The sequence below is a fragment of the Eschrichtius robustus genome, chromosome 3 (assembly GCF_028021215.1).
Source record: "Eschrichtius robustus isolate mEscRob2 chromosome 3, mEscRob2.pri, whole genome shotgun sequence".
NCBI classification, from domain to species: domain Eukaryota; kingdom Metazoa; phylum Chordata; class Mammalia; order Artiodactyla; family Eschrichtiidae; genus Eschrichtius; species Eschrichtius robustus.
This window is the reverse complement of record NC_090826.1, coordinates 146,337,557-146,358,300: the sequence shown is the minus strand read 5'-3', so window position 1 is coordinate 146,358,300 and position 20,744 is coordinate 146,337,557.

Sequence of the window (20,744 nt, the reverse complement as noted above, 5' to 3'; positions counted from 1 at the left end):
CAAACTGGTTCATCTGTACCATTTTTCTAGATTCCACATATATGTGTTAATATACGATATTTGTTTTTCTCTTTCTGACTTACTTCACTCTGTATGACAGTCTCTAGGTCCATCCACATCTCTACAAATGACCCAATTTTGTTCCTTTTTATGGCTGAGTAATATTCCATTGTATATATGTACCACATCTTCTTCATCCATTCGTCTGTTGGTGGGCAAGAGGCACATGAAAAGCTGCTCAGTGTCACTAATTATTAGAGAAATGCAAATCAAAACTACAATGAGGTGTCACCTCACACCGGTTAGAACAGGCATCATCAGAAAATCTACAAACGACAAATGCTGGAGAGGGTGTGGAAGAAAGGGAACCCTCTTGCACTGTTGGTGGGAATGTAAATTGATACAGCCACTATGGAGAACAGTATGGAGGTTCCTTAAAAAACTAAAAATAGAACTACCATATGACCCAGCAATCCCACTACTGGGCTTATACCCTGAGAAAACCATAATCCAAAAAGATACATGCACCCCAATGTTCATTGCAGCATTATTTATAATAGCCAGGTCATGGAAGCATTAAGCCTAAATTTGTTTCTTTGGGACAGCAGGGAAGGCAGCGTGAGAAGTGTGGGCCATCCCGGAAGGAGGAGCAATCCTTTATTTCTGTCTTTGTTTCCTGCTCCTGAGCTGTAGCACTACAAATACGGTATATATCAGCACTCCTTTGCCATCTTTCCTCCCCCCCACACACAGGAACAATTTGCTACTGTCCTAGGGCTTGCAATTATTGAGTCTAAACCTCCACATACATAAAAGTTACAAGTTGAGTGTAGATGTAAAAGAGCTGATAGCATCTCTAAAAACCCACCTCCTCTGAGTTTGAAGGGTTGCGAGATGTGTTACACAGAATGTCTTGGAGCAGGGGATTTGTTTGTGCTTTGATGTGTGGCCAGAGCCGTTTGTAGGGCTTATCATCGTGTGATGTGATGTTGGCCTGAAAGCTTTGCTTGACAAGGGCCGGCTCCCAGCTCCTCTGCCACGCCACTCTCCGGGTTGTTAGTACTGTCTCTTGGAGTCTGAAACAGCTTTGTCACGGCAGTGCCTTCATGCACCCTGAGGTCATTCCTTTCACCTGCCACGCTTCTGCTCTGGCTATTTCAACATTCCTGACAATCTCTTGTCAGAACAGTGCTGTTGGGGAATGAGGTTCTTCATCTCCCGCCTGGAATTCTAATGTAGGCAAATGTTGTTAAAGAACATCAGGGAAGGCTGGATCTACAGAACTGGCACCAACCTTCAGGTATGTAGTTAGCACTTTGGGTGGAAGTGTTACAAAAGGGTGTTTAGCATTCACTGCGCCCCACCTCTACTAGCCTGTGCATTGGCTTGTGGAGGAGATGGCTTCTCTGGGACTCCGTCACCGACATCAGGCACCCTCAGAAGGGCTTCCGGATTTTCAGACCCCTGCTGGTTTGGTTCATACACTTCTAACTATCGGGATGTTCAGACACAGCCAAGGCAGCTACTTGAAGAGCTCATTCAAGGAGAAGAGATCTTCCTTTCTTTATGGCTATACCATTGACTCCACTTTCTCTGCTCACCCCTGGACAGCTTGTATTTAATTAACTTTGCTGAGCCTCAGTTTTTCTTATCTTAAAAATGGGGATAATATTTTATATCTCATAGGGTTACTTTGAGGGTTAAATGAAATAATGGTTAGAAATCACTTGACAAATCAGAGGCATTGAGTTTCTTTCGCTTCATGTTTATAACAATTGTCACAACTTGTCATCCTCGGGGATGATTCTGCCATCTGTTCTCTGTGTGTCAGGCCAAAGAAAATCGTGCTGAACAGAACAACAACTCAGCAGTACCGGCCAGTAAAAAGCTAATGAGACCTGTTAATTAGCTAGGTTTTTTTCAATCCTGTGCTTTTGCAGAACAAGATAAATGACAGAAATTAGTACATGACTGTCATATCAGCTGAAATGAAATGGGAATTTCATGGCATGCATTGAAGGCTTATGTATAGAGTGATCTCAATTACATGTACATTATCGCACTGGGGTCACCAGTAAATGTTTTGCAGATTGACTCTAAATCTACTTAGACCCTTAGTTACCAAAGAAATATTACATTCATTATTAGCTCTCATGTTTGAGTAGCCTAGAAGATTCTGATGAGAAGATTCCAAATTCTTAAATTTCCAGTCTCTCAAAATTTTGCTAAATAAGTATTCAATCGGCAACAGTAACCACGGCTTCATTTAGAGCATGGAGATCAGTTGCCAGAGTTGGATGCTAACTCTTTGATAATTAATTTCAGGACCACAATAGAAAACATCCAGAAGCTTCTAATTAGAGAGTAACTGCTAATTACACTCAAGATCCCATTGGAAATTTTAGCCTTCTTATAACTCAAACTGTAAACCTGTCTGATTTAAATAACAATGTTAAAGATTTGCTTATAGCTTGTAGTAATTTGGGGTTAAAGTATAAAGAAGAGAAAGGTAATTGATGACAAGACAAAATTATCTGCATGATCACTGATGCATTGGTTACATTATTACTTCTGATTCAGAAGAGAGTCAGCTTATTCACAAATTATAATCACATGTTTTATATTTTTTTAGATGGTAGGATTTCATTGCAGTGGGTCTATGGTGCTTTACAATGGATTGGCAAATTCATTAATGAGTGGCCAAAGTTCTACCTCAAGATTTAGCATATTTAGTAGTAATTGGAGTTTCAGTAGAAAACATCCGTTCCTAATACGCTGTGATTCTTTTATTAGGCTCATTCTAGGAGGTGATACTTAATTCTCTATCCTGCCAGTTATAGCTGGATTTCCTGGTAAGGGTGATTTGCTTATATCTCATTCTTGATTGTCCATAGCCAAGTACTGTAATACTAACTTTATTTTTTTATTTTTATTTATTTATTTATTTATTGGCTGTGTTGGGTCTTCGTTTCTGTGCGAGGGCTTTCTCTAGTTGCGGCAAGCGGGGGCCACTCTTCATCGCGGTGCACGGGCCTCTCACTATCGCGGCCTCTCTTGTTGCGGAGCACAGGCTCCAGACGCGCAGGCTCAGTAGTTGTGGTACACGGGCTTAGTTGCTCTGCGGCATGTGGGATCTTCCCAGACCAGGGCACAAACCCGTGTCCCCTGCATTGGCAGGCAGATTCTCAACCACTGCGCCACCAGGGAAGCCCCTAACTTTAGTAAATAAAGTCTACAGGTAACATGAAACTATACTTAGTTGGCTGTCACTTGTGGAGTTTTCTTTGTGTCTTGTGGAGTGCCTTCTGCTAGATCTAGGAACAGGGAAAGCTGGCTTGAGTATTTGAAGGAATACTATTCTGTTAGCATAGAACTCTCACCTGCATCCTTTGATAGAGATAAGAATGTCTGTGTATCAAGTTAGGGAAGGAAGGAGAGGAAGGAGAAAATGACCAGGACTGTGTGTTTATTGAGTGATCAGTGTTAAACAGTGGAGGATTAACTAGCAATTATATACCTCTTCGTTTCCCAGACCAAATCTTGCCAAAGAGATTCTACCAGCTTTTCACATAAAAATAGTTCTGCCACTAACCCTCAAATACTCTTTGGCCCTATGGTGTCTTAGAAATGATTGGAGACAGAGAACATGACTGTACACAGATGCCTGAATTAATACTGACTGGAAAAAATCTTGTGACTTGTTTCTAAAAGGCGGGAATTGGAAGTTCTAGACTCCTTGCTCTTGGGATTGAGATGGACTCTGGTGAATTAGTTTAATCAGATGTTTCAGACCTCTGGCCCGTTTTAGCTCTTGAACACCCAGCTAGGGTCTTATTTTTGGTAGAGTCTTATCCCAAATTAAGGCACAAAAACAGTAACCAGAAACAGATTCTTGGTAAAGAAGCCAAATCTGAAAAGCTGCCATCTTGGAAGGTAGCAAATTCAATCTGATTTGAGCAGCAGAAAGCAAAAAATGCCCATGTCACTTTAACTTTGCTCTTGGGAATCATAATATCACGATTTTGCAAGTGAAGTATCCGTTTCTGTGGAATATGTAACAATAGGAATTTTCGAGCAACTCAGATAATTTGGAAAGAACGTGGACATGAGTAATGAAAATGATGAAGGAGCTGGAAGAACTAATTTATGGCAGAAGATGAAAAGACTTTAATATGGATATCTTGGCTAAGTGAAGAATAGACCCTTTGATTAATAACTATGCATTCTTGAAGTGCATAAGCATTAAGAAAAAAATCAGTAAGTTTTGGGGTATGGAAAACATGAATAATGGAATCAATTAAGTAAAGGAAAATAGGCTGAATGTAAAATGTAAAATATCTATTTCTGTTGTTTTCAGATGTGCCTCTTGAGGTATTTTCAACGTTAAGTATTTTCTAGTAAGGTGGATAAGTTCTTAACATTTTCAATGTTTTTTTTTTTTTTTCCCTAAACAAAAGAAGCAAAATCTCCCAAGAGTTTCAAAAGGGATGCATTTTGTTCACAGGGGCATAGTGGTTAGATTTCGGGGTCCATGATCTCCAGGACAAAGTCTCTATATCTAATGTAATTGATCCTAAAGCTGAGGAAGAGGGTTCTAGTTTTCCTCTGGGAAGTTTGGCTCAGGCCTCTAAGGGAGGAAGAGGGAAACAGTTGCCAGGGCTTTGACACCCATTGATTCAGGACAACCTGAATGCACATTGTCACCTCTTAAGAGGAGTCTGAGGTTCCATTCAGAAGTTGGAAGAGTCTGCAGTTGAAAAAATATTAATGAAATATGTCAGTATGGTTATGCTCAGGCTTTGATTGCCAAGACAGAAGTTACAAATGCACCTGAGGTGGTAGAGGAGTGAATTTGGGGATTCCAGGCAGGCTGGCACAGTGGTTTAACACGCGTACATGGATTATCAATCAATCCACCAAATCTTGAAATCCAGGATGGCCACCTACTAACTGTTTAATCTCGAGCAAATGCCTACCCTTTCTAAGTCTCAGTCTCCTCTTCTATGCAATGGGGCAGCTCCAAGGACTCTTGTGAGGATTATATCAAAGGTTATATTTATAGAGCTCAGCACAGTGCCTGATTCACAGTAAGTGTTCAATAAGTCTTAGTAATTATTCTTGTTACTAGCTTTGTCCTCTACCCTGACTGTATCCTCCACAACCCTGATCGTATCTCTCCTTCCAAAGGTAAGGACCAGTGATGGGATATTCTAGGGGGAGATGAAAGACAGAAAAGATTGTCATCATTCCATGAGAAAGCATGGGGTATTTCACATCTATATGTATTTCGGGAAACCCACCATGCTTTAAACTAAAATCTGAATAGTCTGACATGTCTAAATTATAATATTCTAATAGTAATTCAGTTTTATTATATTTCATTATGAATAATAATCACTTTGCTTATTTCTCTACTTTTCTCAAATCTTAATTAGCTACTTTTATTTGTATTCTTTCTGTTATTAATTTTTTAATTCTAATTTATATTTTACTATGATTTTTGTGATTTCTAGTTTCATTATAAGCCACCCCCCCCCCCCAAATCCTTTGTATAAGAAGTAAGGATATAAACAAATAAATAAAATATACATAGTTGAACTACTTATAAAACAACATTATGTATATAGTTTAGGAATATATGCTCATGGCCTTAAAGAACAGAGAAATTCATGTCAATGAAAAATAGCAAATTAAGGATTCTGATTCACCCTGCGGGAAAGGAAAGGGAGTTTGGGAAGGAGAATCCAGAGGGCCTTAGCTGTCCTGGGAATGTTTGGAATGGATATAGGGAAATCAGTAGGGTGCAAGCTTCTTTTCAATGACATAATTTCCATATTGAGTGATCCTGGGCAAGTTGGCATAAAGATTTTCTACTAAGACCAATCTGATAAATCCAAAGGTGATAAGAACAGTAAAGCACAGTTGGCTTCTGCATGTGTTGCTTGTGACTTGGTTCTGTGTGCTTCATCTTGCACCTTCTGATAGGCTTATGTTCCCCGCTGGTATGAATATTTTCTGTCCTTTATTATTTTATTTTCTGGGAACTCGTTGTACATACAGGGTTCTATTAACAGCGCTGACATCTAAAGTTTTTAACACCAAATGCTTTACAAGCACCATCTAATCCCATCACTTTATTCTCCTCCTAAAATCTTTGTGATTCTACACTCAAAATCAGAGCAGAATCAACTAAATTGAAAGTCCATCCCCTCCAGGAAGGCTACTCCAACAATGATGTCAGAGACTGGGGTTTCAGGTACAGGGCTTGGCTGAACGCTCCTGCCTGGGTTAATTTTTGTGAGGGAATAGCTCTGGGTTAGGAAGGCCTAGAGAAGGAGCAATTGGAAATTAGAGCCAGAAATTAGAAAATAAGGATCTTGGGTGCCGCAGATATAGAACAGGAAAAGAGATCTGGAACACAAGATAGAATCTACCTACCAGGCCCAGTCAGATACATGGGTGTTTTGCTGAAAGCCTGCTTTCAGTTTCAAGGTTCCTTGGATTCACTGGCAAAATAACCACTCGTCTCACACAAATAAACGGCTTTAATCAATTCTTTAATGAAAGGTGATTTAACTTAATTTTAATATACAATCATTAGAAGGAAAAGAATAAGAATATTAGAAAAACGTTAACAGGGTATACATCACCAAATAGGGCCGACACCTACTTCCAGATCCAAACAGCAGCTGGGAAGTTCCGAGTAACAGCAATCTGGAGCCCCAGTTGGGAAGGGTCCCAGGCGGTGCGTCCACCCCACGGGTTGGAGTTCTGGGGGCTTCCGTTTATAATTCCAGGCGGCAAACTGATGTTATCAGTTTGCGCACAAAAATACAGCTCTGGTTCAATTGTAACAATGCTGTTAATTTCACCATGTGAGTCACAAGATTTTCCAGACCCTGGGGGACTGGCCAGGTCCCCAGGGCTCAAGAAATTCCAAGACCCACTCCCTTTCTTGTCGTAAGCTCCGTTTGACTTGCTAGCAGCAATTGTTAGGTGTGCAAGCAGGCATGCAGTCCAGGCAGGGTCACAGGTCGGTCAGAGGCCTGCTTCTGCCTCTGAAGCCTGAACAAGACTACTTTATTAATTTTCCCAACAATGGGCAAGGAATTAAGTTTTGTAAATAAATAAATATCAGAAGTCTGAGTCAGATGAGAATGTCATGTAAGATGAGGAAACAGGCTTAGAGAGCACAAGTGATGTGCTTATAGCCACATAGCTGGTAGTGGGCAAAGCTGGCTTCAAATCTAGGTCTGTCTTATGCTAGAGCTCCTGTCCTTGACCTCTGTGTTATGAACTTATGTGCAAATTTCATAGTTACTTTTACTCAGGCGAGCAAATATGTAAATTCCTTTACTTGTCAATAAAAACTTAATTTATATCTCAAGCCCCCATTGTTTCTGATGCAAACATTTAAATTTAGTCATTATCAGGGAAACTCAGTTGTGTTTAAGTTTGTTGTCTCTCATTTCAGATTTGAGGTTATTCGGCTACCCCTTACTTTTCCCAGGATTTTACGCTGTGCTCAGAAGGCTCTGCAGACAGTGGGGAGGTGTTTTATTTCCTGACTTGAATTTGTCTTGCTGGCCTGCTGTTGTCCATTCATTTGACTCTCCAGCTTGTCTCCACCATAATGGTGCCTGTGGCATTTTAACAGCGGAATCCCTACTGGACAGGCCACTTTATAGTCTCTGAGTTAGTGCCCCTGCTGTAATTCCTCCGTAACCCACCAGCACTCTGTGCTTTGGCCAACTGCGGCACCCAGTCTGGGGGACCACAACAACCTCTGGATGTGCTCCCACTGATTCCAGGGCAGAAAGAGTCTCCTAGGTTGTCTCCAGCCCTCTCCTTTTTTTTCCCCATTATAGTTTATTAGAAGATACTGAATGTACTTCCCTGTGCTCTACAGTAGGACCTTGTTGGTTCCCTATTTTATATATAGTAGTTTGTGTCTGCTAATCCCAAACTCCTAATTTATCCCTTCCCCTTCCTTCCCGTTTGGTAACCATAAGTTTGTTTTCTAAGTCTGTGAGTCTGTTTCTGTTATGTAAATAAGTTCATTTGTATCATATTTTAGATTCCACATATAAGTGATATCATACGGCATTTGTCTTTCTTTGTCTGATTTACTTTACTTGGTATGATAATCTCTTGGTCCATCCATGTTGCTGCAGATCCAACCCTCTCCTTTATACTCTATGGTGCCCACACCACACTGGCATAGCCAGTTCCTTTCCAAGGATTTACCCCGGAATATGGAGGCCCAGGTTCTCCCAACTTCGAGTTTAACAACTTAATTGGAGGGCTGGAGGTATTTTTGGCTCCCCATGGAGGCTGAGCTTGAAGAAGGGAGGGGTAAGGACGCTGCTTTCCCGCCTCTCTCGTTAATGGTTAACTCTCATGGTTTGTGTCTATTCTGTCTCTAATATCTTTTCCTCCTCAGCCCACAGCATTCTCTGTAGACCCATGTAGGGGTGGAGAACTGAATAAAGCTGACAATATCTACTTCCTAATCCTTCTGTGTTACTCATGGATCTGAAGTGTTTGAGCTTACTGGTCCAGTTGTTCCTTTTGAAACTGTTCCTTAGAACAAAATGGCCCATGGGCTCCCAGCCTATGTCAGGGCGGGTCACACCTGCAGGGGGCTGAGATGAAACAACACTCCAGTTTGTGCTTGCAAATCATTTTCCAACTTCAGTGAAATAATTACACCTTGTTAGAGGCATCCTTTTGGGGGTAGATTCCAAAAATTCATATTACTCTATAGAAGTTGCTGATGTTGAAAGGTTGCCTAAATAGTTAGGACTTCATAAGTTCAGTAAGTTACTTAATTTGCTACTCTGCTATTACTTCAGGAACCTTGACATTTAAGAGACAAGAAAGGGAATAATTATGTAAGTTATAAAATTAACAGGTACTTCGGCAGTTCACAAAATTCGTGAGCCAAGTCTATCTTAGTGCAGGTGTTGGTAATTCAAGGGTAAGACAAATTTGGCATTGACAAGGGATGCTGATTATGTGGGCTTGTGCAACTTACACTATCAATCATCCCTGTTTGCACAAAGAGAAGCCCTGCTGCAACAGTTTTTAAAGAATTGCCCAGATTCTTTAGTTCACATCAAAATGGTTTTAATCCTGGACTCTTCGTTCTTCTCCATATCCATGCAGAAACCAAATTCTATCTTGCAAATATGTGTCCTGGCTTCTCCATCCCCATTATTACTGCCTTAGTTCAGACCCTTGTCTGAACTAGTTCATCTCTTGTCTATAATATTATAAGGGCCTCCAGACTCCTCCTGCCTCACCCAGTACATACTTTGCTTGCAACCAGGTATTTCTTTTTTTTTTTTTTTTTTTAAATTTTTATTTATTTATTTTATTTTATTTTTGGCCGTGTTGTGTCTTCGTCTCTGTGCGAGGGCCCCCTCCAGTTGCGGCGAGCGGGGGCCACTCTTCATCGCAGTGCGCGAGCCTCTCACTATCGCGGCCTCTCTTGTTGCGGAGCACAGGCTCCAGACGCACAGGCCCAGCAGCTGTGGCTCACGGGCCCAGTTGCTCCGCGGCACGTGGGATCCTCCCAGACCAGGGCTCGAACCCGCGTCCCCCGCATTGGCAGGCAGACTCCCAACCACTGCGCCCCCAGGCGCACTGAAGCCCCCAGGTATTTCTTATTAAATACAAATTTGATCTTTACTTCCCCTTTGGGAAGCTGTGATGCCTATCTACTGCTTACAGAATAAAATACCATCCCTTGAGCAAAGTGTATAGGGCACTTTACTGTCTGCATCTAAATCATGTCAGCATGCATGCATGCATTCATTCACTTGTTCAATAGATTTTTATTGAATGCATCATGGAAATATATACAAATATAAGTGGGCACAGCTTATGCCCAGGTAAGAGTGGGGTTGTGAGTGAGGAGTAGACGGAAAGGAGAAAAACAAGGAGAGAAACCATTACACAGGTTGTAACGGGAACATGCAAAAGGTACAGTGGAAGTGTCAGCCAGATCTGTTGGGGAAAGTTGGGGAAGGCTTACCTTCCAATATTTACTTTCCTTCTCCAATCCACCTTTAATTCAGCTTTTCCATAACCATGATCTTTCAATTCTGCTAAATTAAGAGTTTCGTGATAAGCAGTTTCTTTTTTCTCATCTTTGTCGTTCCAGAGCTGCCTAACACAGTACTTGGGACATTGCGGCACCCACCCGGTAACCACAGTTGAATTAGGACGTTGTACTGAATTTTGCCTGAAATAAGCTGAGGCTTGGAACTGTATTTGCTATTAGGGATATTCATTTTAATGACAATTATTTATGAAAAATAATATATTTATTTTTTTCTCCTGAGTATACCCTTAGATTTTTGCCTTAGTATCTTTTTTCTTTTTGAACCATAGGTGAAAGCCATGTATAATTTACTCTTTCACACTCAACACTTACACTTGGTACTTAGCATTTTCAAGAGACAGGATTCTGATATTCATAGAAAAAATAAAGCTTCCTGATTGTAAGAACAAACTTAAGAAAATAGAGCAAATACTGCAACAAAAGCACTGAGTAGCTGAGTAAAGAAGTCAGACTGATCATAGAAAGCTTCATGAAGAAAGTGAGCTTCTAGCCTGATTTTGAAAGAAGGGAGAGGTGAATAGAGGCAACAAGAAAGAACATTTCAGAGAAAGCAGTCTGTATGCAAAGGTGAGAACTATGTATAGGGCATGAGTTATGGATTGGTTAGACTATAGGGAGGAGAACATTTAACATTTAAAAAAAAGTGCTTGGTGTGCTTTCTTATTTATTTTGTTTTAAAGATTCTTTTTTTGTGCTTATAAGGTTCTTAGTCAGCAATTTATTGATTGCCTGGATGAATAGCAGAATGGTTTAAAAAAAAAAAAAAAACCAAGAAAATTGAAATCCAGATAAGATTTCCTGGATAGTACATGAAATTAATTTTAAATGCATAATATTCCTTTTTTTTAAATCAAAGTTTTAGAATATGATGATCCAGTGGACCACTATTAATATCTACCCAACTGCCCTCCTTACTTCTGGAATAGTATTCCTCTTCCTTTTGGAAATGTCTCCAATCTCCACTTGTATCATGTGTTCCTGGTGGAAGTTTTACATCATAGTTAGGCACCCACCTGTCTGGGCATAGGGGTGGGCATGGGCCCCAAGCTGAGCCAGTCCATTCTAGGGTCTTTTCATATTGGACTAAGGGAAGAGAGGTAGTCTTTTGGGGTGATGACTGAGGCTGTGAGCTATGAAGTGAGGAACAGTAAACGGTTGTGCTCTGAACCTCTAAATAAAGCCAGTCTGAATGAAGGAAGTTGCAACTCAAGAGAGAAACTGTCTTGAGAGACTGGAGAGAATCGTGGTAATGTTAGCCCCCCTCCCCATCCCCTACCCCTGCCCCAGTTTTCTCTAAGTCCAACTTCAACCTAGGGATATTTGCCGAAAGGTCTCCCCTTTTGCCATGCAAGGTTAAGTTATGTTTCTATCATTTGGAGCAGAAGCTGCTCTGGCAAGTTTAATGACTTAAGATCCACAGGATGATAAAAGGGACTTTATCTTATTGTGAGGAAGGTCTCACAAGGGTTAACCAGTTTCCACTTTCCACTATCATTAATGCTCTGTTTCAAAAGAATACCCACCTATTTTTAGGATAGTCTATATTAGGACACCACTATCTCAACTTCTGGGGGAGGAGGGTCACTAAGAGTCATCTTCTCCCATCCAGGTCTGAATATCAAAATTCCAGCTTTCACAGTGTGCTGAAAAGGCATTAGAGTGTAGAAAAGAGACTCTGTTTCCTGGTAACTCAGAATCTCATAAACTATTGTTGCTTTAGCTGCATCTGACATTCTACTGTGGGACAAATGGGCCCCTGCAGTGGCCAGATTGTTTTCATGTTTTATCTGTTTTCCTTTGGAAAAGGTTGAGCTCTCTACTTTGTTTTGTGATGTCTAGGGGGACTGTGTTTATGTAGTTTTTGGCAAGTTTGCTTGACCCTGGATTCCTCCAAATGTCATTCTCTGAGGCAACAGAATATGCACTGAAGACTCTTTTAAAAATACAAAAAGCTTTTTTTCGGGGGGTGTCCTTGGTTGATTAAGGTATAATTATTTGTCGTAATGAATATACTATTACTGGAACATTTTGGAGCAGAAGCAAAACATTTAAAAAATTCAACAATAACATGTATGTAAGAAAACTAAGGTGTCTTTTGATGATCCCTCTAAGATTCATATCACCATTATCATCTTTGCATCAAATGTTTATTTAGAAGGCTCTAATAGAGAACATCTTGCCAAGACCTGGGGACACCAAAATGAATATAATATGTTTTCCAACTTCTCAGGGATTGCAATCTTGTACAGAAGTCAGGGCACATATTGTTATAACCAGAGTATATCCAGGCTATACAGAAAAAAAAGTTCATAAAAAGCAAATCCCAAACCAGCAATATTTCTCCAGCTCATCTACTATGCGTAGTTTGGCCTGCCATTCCCACCTCAAAATTTCCCAGCTAGTTCAGGAAGCTCTGAGGCAGTATCTCACCTGTGCTAACCAACAGAGGTTTCTTGTCTACGAGGTAGAGTCCAGGAGTTCTTCATCATGCCTTTACTGGGCAGGTATCTTGGCCACCCTGAGAGGCTACCATGTTCTCTATCCTGCTTTTGGCTCTTCAGGGATGTCTCTTGCTAGCACAGATCTGTAATGTTGTCTTCTCGTCTTCTTTCCATGTGTAAGTCAATCTAGCCCCCTACCCAGGCTTTTATGGTCTTCTCCCTTCTCACATCTCATGCATCTCTGCTTCCTGGATGACTGCTCTGTTCAAGAGAGGAAAATGCTTTCCGTGTCTACTTGTTGCTATGGCCTATTGCCTGGGCTAAAAAGCAGCAGCACTTTGTGTGCTCTGTGCCTGACAGAGATCTTAATAAAACAGCACTTTTATTTATTCACTTTATAAACTCTAAGTCACTGGGATTTTCGGCTAAGTTCTGCTAGAGTTATTGGGTAAGGCGGTGATTGATGGGCTAAGAGAAAATGGGAACAAAATACTTCAGGTGGCACTTAAAACTACCCCTCTTTTCCTACATGACCCACTGGGCTTGGATTAATTGTTGCTGACAATAAATTACTTTCACAAAATGCTTCTTTGCTTTTTAGGCATGTAGATCTTTGTGCTTTCTCAACCTTAACGTCCCTCTACATATGTATTTATTTGATAAAATATATTGAGTACTTACTATGTGTCAGTTACTCTGCTAGGCCTTGGCGATATACTGGTTGATGAAACAGTCCTAGTTTCTGTCATCATGCATCTTACAGCCCCAAACTGTCTGAATATTCAGTGGATGAACAGCTTATGTTAGCTTCTAACCCCTGCTGCAGAACAAATGAACAACAGAAGGTTGTGTCTGTTAAATGCTAAGTAAAGAAGCACCATAGATTTCAGAGGGGCAATTGATTACTGGAAAGGCTGGTCTAAGCTCCGTGAAAGAGATGGGAGTTGAGTTGAGACCTTGAGGGAAAGGGAGGACTAGACGGATGGAAATGAACAGGAGTAGCATTCCAGGAGAATTGCATATGGCAGGTCCCAGAAGAGGGAGGCAGTCCAGGTTTGTATCCATGCATGCCAGGAGGAATGCTCAAGAGAGTGTAAAGTCACACTGACCTTGATTCAAATCCCAGTTTGATCACTTAGTATGGATGTGAGTGACCTTGGGTTAGTTCATTAAATTCTCTGAGCCTCAGTTTTCTAATCTGTAAAATGAGGATATCAAGACCTACTTCATGGATTTTTGTATTGATTATAAGAGTACAAAGTATATAAATGTAGATAAAGCACTAAAAATCATGTCTGGAAAATAGTAAGTGCTCAAAACTAATAGGTCTTGCCAGTTTGGTTGAGCAGATGATGCATGTAGGGTGGAGGAAATACTCACTTTTAGATATATTTTTTTGGAGTTTACCCCTTGCTGTTGAGGGGGTGCAAATGAATGAGGAACACTCTCTTGCTTTGTTACCCACAAGGTGAGAGAAAAAATCAGGTGGAAAAATAAATGAGGGAAATGGACTGTTTTCTTGTACTTCTTTCTACTTCTTATCATAGGTGTTGAGCACCTGAATTACTCAGCCTGATTCTGTCTGTGTATGGCACACGTGCTGGACCAGCTAGGGGCTGGGAAAGGACACCCCTTTTTTCTTATTTCTCTTTACTTGTCTGGCAAAACTGGGGGTAGAGTTGTATATGAGATGATCTGACCACATACATCATTGTTATGTCAGAGCATCAAGTTAGGTTATTTTAATTTAAAAAGCTATTAACAAACAGGGCTTATATGTTTCTCCTTCAGATCATAAAACACTAGCTTCTAAACACTTAGCTCTATTTGTTCCAATCTTGTCTTACCTTTGATTTGTGGCAAAATCAACTTCATTGACCGATTTAACTCACTCAGTCCTACTGTTGGCTTCTAATCTGTTTCCTTTATAATCACTTTAAACTCAAAATCAATTGTAGTGCCATAGAAACTGCAGCTTCAAAGTGAAGATGCCATTTCACATTGAAAGGACAAAGTAGATCAACGCTTGCAGTTCTCCTCAATTTCGATTCCGCATACACAGGGCTTTAAACAAGTCCTTGCGGAAATCTCACCTGAGTTGCTGTTGCAGCCACAATAAGGTAAAGTTAGAAGAATCAGAAATATGTCTGGCTCTATTTAGTTCTCAGTGTCTTTTGCTGAAAGAATGCAAACTCATACCAGAAAATCTAAAAGAGAAAAGCAGAGAATTATCGTGGGAGTGGGATGTTTCATAGTTGCAATAAAAAGCAACTAAAACCGGAAGAAAGTGAGAGCATTTGGTAAACACAAAAGAAGAAAAGCACGAAATAGGAGAAAGAATTACTCAGGATAGATTAACAATTTGCAGATAAGACAAATGATAAAGAATTGTTGCAGGAAGAATGGTACACAGTTATTGGGTGGTGATTCAAACAGTTGTCTGGACTGAATGAGATGGAAGCAGTGGGGACTAAAGCATTGGTTATAGGGGGAAGAATCAAAGGGGATTATAATTCCAATCCAGTGGGTTTCTTTTACTCTGAATTACCAGTAGACTAGAACAGCTCATATCATGATTTAATTAAGCAAACATCCCTGAATTTGTAACCCCTGTCCTTTTTGTTCCTAATATGGTTCCTTAGCCTTTCTTCTGAGATTGAACACCTGAGCACCATTGTATTCAAGTTAATTGATTAAGCGTCTCATTGCAGCTGCCAGTGAGACTCTTGGGGGCAAGGAGCCTGTTGTGTCCATCACTGAGTTTCCTGTGCCTGGGCCAAGATTGGGCACACATTAGGGGTTCCGTGAAAGTTGTGAATGAATAAACAAGTGACCCTTTAGCATGGCAAACAGGCTTTCAGCCCATTCTTTGAGTATTCTTTAGACAGATTGCTTATTATTCCACTTCCTCTGAAGCAATGAATTACCTCTGCCATCCAAGAAACCTTCAAAAAAAGAAATAGGACTTTGATTCCCAAAAGGGTTTCCCTGCAAACACAAAGTACTTCATGTGTAATGATGAAAGAACCCAAATCAGTCTGGCACCGTCGTGACGGTAACTGACAGGCTGACAAGCTGTGCTTGCCTGATACATCTCAGAGGGCTGGGTGTGTTTTTCATACCCTGCCAGTTTTGAGTGTCTACCTGACAGATGTCTGTCAGGCTGCAGCAAGAAGAAGGAGCCTAGGGGAGGCCCAATGCTGCTGCTTGCACGTGCGGCTAGATGTGAAAAGTGGCCTCACTTTCACTACTATGTGATCTCTTCTCTGGATCTGGAACCTAGGGTATTTTCATTTCCCCAGTTCTGGGAATTAGTCACTGTCAGTTACAGGAAGTCGATTGTCCTTTTATTCTAGTGCATGGAGGCAGCCTATCAAAAAAGGTATAAGTTAGAGAGTCAGGTATGTGAAAGTGAGCAAATATCAATGAGTCTGTGATTCTTAATCCAAAAGGAGTGTGTATAATACTTGTTTCACAGAGTTGTTGTGAGAATAGAGATAGTGTGCCTGGAGTTTATGAAATGGAACCTACTATAGAATGTTTGTCCTGCCCTCAAATTCATATGTTGAAACCTAATCCCCAGGCTGATGGCATGAGGAGATGGAGGCTTTGGGAGGTGATTAGGTCATGAGGGTGGAGCCCTCATGAGTGGGATTAGTGCCCTTCTTCGACCTCAAAGAGCTCCCTCCCCACTTCCACCATGTGAGGACAGAGCAAAAAAGATGGATTATCTATGAACCAAGAAGCTGGTCCTCACCAGACACCGAATATGCTGGTGCCCTGATCTTGTACTTTCCAGCCTCCAAAACTGTGAGAAATGTTTGTTATTTAAGCCACCCAATCTGTGGTATTTATGTTATAGCAGCTCAAATGGATTAAGACAGAACCTATGGAACAGTGGTTCTTGACTGGAACAATTTTGAATTCCTCACTCTCTGGGGCATTAGGTAATGTCTAGAGACATTTTTGGTTGTCAAAACTGGGGCAGTTGCTACTGGCATCTAGTGGCTAGAGGGGTGCTGCTCAACATCCTGCAATGCATAGAAGAGCAACCCTCCCCTCCCCCAACAAGGACTTATTCTGCTCAAAATAATCAGTAGTGCTGAGCCTGAGAAACACTGCTGGAGAACATGAATGCTCAAGCCCTGTGCAGAAGCTCATGGGTTTAAATTCTAGAAGGTTTGCTGCCTTGTTCTACTTAAATAAACCCCCACTCAGAAACCCACCATCTGACCCTTGCTCCCAATTTAAAAAGCATTTAGGCTTTAATCTATTAAAATTAGGTTAAATTATTATGTTCTGCAACAAATATTTTTTAGTGACTCAAGCAACCACTCCTTCAGGTCTGAGACCCATGTCATCCTCCCACAGTCTCACAAAGTCCTCCAGAGTGTTCCCCTGTGCCACCTCTCATCCTTGGCCACACTCCATGGAGTGACGTGTGGGGTCTGCTCTCTGGCTCCTGACTTGCTGTGATTTCCGCATCACTGTATTGGCAGAGTTTGCTCATCACACAGTTTACTGGCTGTTAGGGGCACCTCCCCAAACCCCAAATTCATATGTTAAAGTCCCAACCATCCAGTACCTCACAATGTGACTCTATTTGTTGTTAGGGTCTTTCAAGAGGTAATTTAGTTAAAATTAGGTCCTTAGGGTGAACCCTAATCTAATATGACTGTTGCCCTTAAAAGAGATTAAGGGGCTTCCCTGGTGGCTCAGTGGTTGAGAATCTGCCTGCCAATGCAGGGGACACGGGTTCGAGCCCTGGTCTGGGAAGATCCCATATGCCGCGGAGCAACTAGGCCCGTGAGCCACAACTACTGAGCCTGTGCGTCTAGAGCCCATGCTCCGCAACAAGAGAGGCCGCGATAATGAGAGGCATGCACACCGCGATGAAGAGTGGCCCCCACTTGCCGCAACTAGAGAAAGCCCTCGCACAGAAACGAAGACCCAACACAGCCATAAATAAATAAATAAATAAATAAATAAATAAATAAATAAATAAATAAATAAATAATTTAAAAAAAGAGATTAGGACACAGGAAAATACAGAGGGAAGACCAGCAGCATCAGGATCACCTGGGAACTCATTAGAAATGCAGATTCTCAGGCCCCGCCTCAGACTTGTTAAAGCAGAAACTCTAGGGGTGGGACAGCAATTTTAAGAAGTCCTTCAGGTGATTGTGATACGCACTCAAGTTTGAGACTCTAGTCATGGCGTCTTCGATTCTCTGAGTATTCTGTTTGTTCTGGCAGTCACTTCTGCCTACCAGGACCCTCTGGTATCTGAATCTTGGAGTCCCTCCCCAGAGGGACATACTATCCTTTCATCAAAACACCCTTCAACTGCTTTACTATGGGGAAATCACCAGTAGGTTCACAGATTCAGTGATAGAAAATTCAATTCTCTAATCATCCTTCCATCAAAATGAGAGCATTGGCTAGCTCTTTCCCTGGAAATTATTTTTCCCTGACCAGGCTTGTAACATCTTTATCCCCAGTTGCAACATTAAATGTCATTTTACGTTATCGCCAGGCTTTAAGTTCCAAATTTATGTACTTGATGTGGAAAGGAGGAGGAGAGGGGATCTTCCCAATAATGTTAGATAAACAGTAATATTAATAACAAGTTTTAAAGCACTTTTCAATGTACAAAACTCTTTTTACATCCTGAAATGTTCGTGTCCTCATCTGTACGGTAGAGATAAGTATACTCAGCTAATGGGGCTTTCAAAACAAGCCCATGACTTTGGTTCCCCACTTCCCAGAAGGGAAACTGAGATTCAGAGAAATCACATGACACAAGCACTCAGTCCTGCAAAGAGATACCTTGGGCCCAGTTCCTTCTAACTGATATCATCATTGAAAACAAGACAAACCCATTTATTTCCACGTTGCAGTTTTTAGCACTAACCAGGAATGGTCCAGCCGTCCAGGGCTCTCAGTGACATGTGCTTGGGAGACAGATTATGATTCTTTCTTCTTTGGCTGCTAATCCATGGCCTCACTGTAAATAACAAAAATGTATAGCCAGGGGGCCTCCTTTCAATTCTTTTCTGTAAATTTACAGAGGGGAGAAGTGGTTTGGTACTGGCAAGGTACTGTCAACAGCAGGAAGATTTGGAAAGGCTGGTTATACATGTCTGTGGAAAGCCCTGGACATGAAGGTGGCTCTTCCTGTTACCTCTGGACACCTGCACAAAGGAGCCTGAGGACCCCGGGGGAAGACAGGCTCTGTCCACAAATTGGACAACTGTTTCCATTGTCTGATGCGAAAACTCTGGGGGGATGCTACAGATAATTGACAAATAATTACCAAAGAAGCACGGAGAGAGATTCATGTAAAAGACTTTGCAGGAAACTGGAAAACTCTGCTGAAACCTCGATGGTTGAATGAGAAAGCGTGTGCATGTGTGTTTATGCATGTGTACACGCCTTTGTGTACATGCAAGTGCGTGTGCTTGTGTGACTGTGTGTGTGTTTAATGTTTTTTTTTTTTTTTTTATGGGGGAGAGGATTTTAAATGATATGTAGGCCTGTCAGGTTATCTTTGAGAAAGCATAAATTTCTGGGAGCCATGGAAATTGAGATGGAATTTTCCTAGGTTCTTATAAGGAGAAGTGAGTGCCAAGATTTACTGTATAATTAGAATTTGTTAAAGTATATTCTTGGCAACCACCTACTTAATAGGTATTTTATGTCTTTTTCTCCTCTCCCTTTCAAGGTGAGAGTCAATTGTTTGCCATCCCATAGCGTGTTGGCATGATTTAGACACATAATCTTGCTCTGACCTCTGAAAACTGCCACCTTGGCCCTGTTGCTTTTCATTATGAATGCATAAGTTATTGTTGCCTTTTGTAGTATGATGATACAACTAAAGTTCCAAATAAATCACAGTAATATAAGAGTTAACATTTCTTGTTTACTATGCTGGACATTGTTCTAAGATTTTATAGGTAACATCAAATTTAACTCCTACAATTTGGAAGCAGACTGACAGCTGTGCTTGTTTCCCTTTTTTTCCCTGAGTTCATTATAATGAGAGCAGAAATAATCTTTTTAAAGGTATAAATCAGAGATTGAAAACTGACAAATCACAGTCTGGATTTTGCCAGTGAACATATTTTGATTGGTCTGCGAAGTGTTTAGAAATATGTTATTTTCCAACATTTAAAAACTGGTTGTTTCTCATAAAAGTTCATATTTCTGGCCAGTTTTGAAAAATCATATATTTGACAACACTTGTATTTCCTTCTCACAGGTCAGTGATTGGCTGGGGGTGGATAATAGTTGCCATTTTAGATGAATAATAAGTCTTCAACATTCTGCTACACAAAGTTATTTTATCTTCCTCTGAAATGTTGGAGCACCCAGGGCTTGATTGTTAGATCCCTTCTTTTTCCTATCTATACTCATCACTCTGTACTCACTGCCTGGGTGATTTCATCTAATCTCATGACTTTTAATACCATTTCAATACAGATTAATCCAAAATTAATATTTTCATTCCAGCATACTCTGCTTTTCAGTAAATGGCAGCTCCATTCATCAAGGCTTTAAAAGTTACCGTCATCCTTGATTCTTTCTTCCACATCCTACGTCTAATCCCTCAGCACATCTTGTTGGTTCTACCTGCAAAAGATCTCCAGGATCCGACTATTTCTTGACATCTCCCTTGCTCTCACCCTCTAAGCCTCTATCATCTGCCTGAATTATCACAATGGCCTCCTCCTCAGGGTCACCTTGTTTCTGCCCTTGCTCACTCTAGACTATTTACAAGATAATTGCCAGAGAGATTCTTTTAAAATGCAAGCCAGACTATTTAATACAATAACCAAGACATGTAAGCAACCTAAATGTGGTATGTGTGTGTGTGTGTGTGTGTGTGTGTGTGTGTGTGTGTGTGTGTATATATATATATATATATATATATATATATATAAAAAATGGAATATTACTCAGCCATTAAAAAGAATGAAATAATGCCATTTGCAGCAACATGGATGGACCTAGAGATTATCATACTAAGTAAAGTAAGTCAGACAGAGAAAGACAAATATCATATGATACCGCTTATATGTAGAATCTAAAATATGATACAAATGAACTTATTTACAAAACAGAAACAGACTCACAGACATAGGAAACAAACTTATGGTTACCAAAGGGGAAAG